The sequence below is a fragment of the Elephantulus edwardii genome, unplaced genomic scaffold (genome assembly GCF_000299155.1).
Source record: "Elephantulus edwardii isolate Elephantulus edwardi_28Jun2011 unplaced genomic scaffold, EleEdw1.0 scaffold00012, whole genome shotgun sequence".
Lineage (NCBI taxonomy): Eukaryota > Metazoa > Chordata > Mammalia > Macroscelidea > Macroscelididae > Elephantulus > Elephantulus edwardii.
Genome location: NW_006399762.1, coordinates 23721726 through 23722999, shown reverse-complemented (window position 1 = coordinate 23722999; position 1274 = coordinate 23721726).

The window sequence follows — 1274 nt, the reverse complement described above, 5'->3', positions numbered from 1 at the left end:
TTGGGTGAGACTTCCTTTTCAGGTTTAAAGTTTTTGTTGACAGTTTGCCTCCACTCTGCAATCTAAAGCTGAGCATTAATGACCATCTGACCCTTTCAATGAATTGTTATTGTGTGCCATGGAAATGAAACTGACCCACAGCTGACACTCCATTGGGCCCTCAGAGTCTGTCTGTAAGTCTCAGGGGAGGAGATTTCCCATCCTTCTCCTGAGAACAGCTAGTAGACCTGAACTGCCCTTAGGATGGCAGAACAATTCCTTAACATCAAGAACTCTGATGGATTAGTGGTAAACAGTTGTACTGCCAACCCACAGAGACATGGTTTGAATCCACCAGCTGCTCTGATGGAGAAAGAAGGGCAGTCTCCTCTCATGTGATCAGCCGATTCTTTACCCAGAACACTGCAGTCACATCTAATCTTATCTCGATCACTCAGCTCCAACACTTTATGAGTTAGTGACAGAAAAAGTGGGCCAGGCTACCCCAAGGTCAGAATAGAAGAGTTGGGGTTGAAAGTGTCATTAAATTATAAAATCTCTTTGCGTTTCCAGTCACCATACTGTATTCCCCACACACACGAGAGAAGAATCTAGTTACATTCCTAAGTGAAGTATTCATTTCTCCTAAATTCTGTTATCTACTGTCATCATCTTAATTTACTGTAATATCTATGGAAATCTCCTCATACTTCCTGTTTCTTCTTGGGATGCCATGGAGTGAGTGTGATTTGGACTCACAGTGATCTATGTGACAGACCAGAAGTGCTCCGTTGCGTTTGTTTTCTCGGCTATAATCTTTACAGAACACAGGGAAATCACCTCACAAGTTAAACAGTAAGCAATAGCATTATAAACAGAGAAAACACTGAAATCAAGGGGGTTTTTTAAAAATTGGATTACAATGTGCAATGTAAGCAGCAGTTAAAAGGCAAAAAGACATTGGGAAATTCTAATGCAAAAGATCTCTTTAAAGTTACTGTCACAAAGCAAAAATGTCATTTTGATGACAAGGGGTGCCTGATCCACGCCATTTTCAATAGCCTCATATTGTCATTGTTATGTACCTTCAACTCAGAGATAATTCATAGCTGACTCTCCAGTAGGTTTTCAGAGGCAGTAAATTGCATGGGAGGAGACTGCCCATCTTCCTCCCATGGAGCAACTGGTGGATTCAAACCACCTGCCTTAGAGTTGGCAGTGCAATTCTCTATCACTAAGTGGCCAGAGCTCCCTAAGAGCCTTACCTACATGGAAAAACTGTTGTTGTTGTTGTT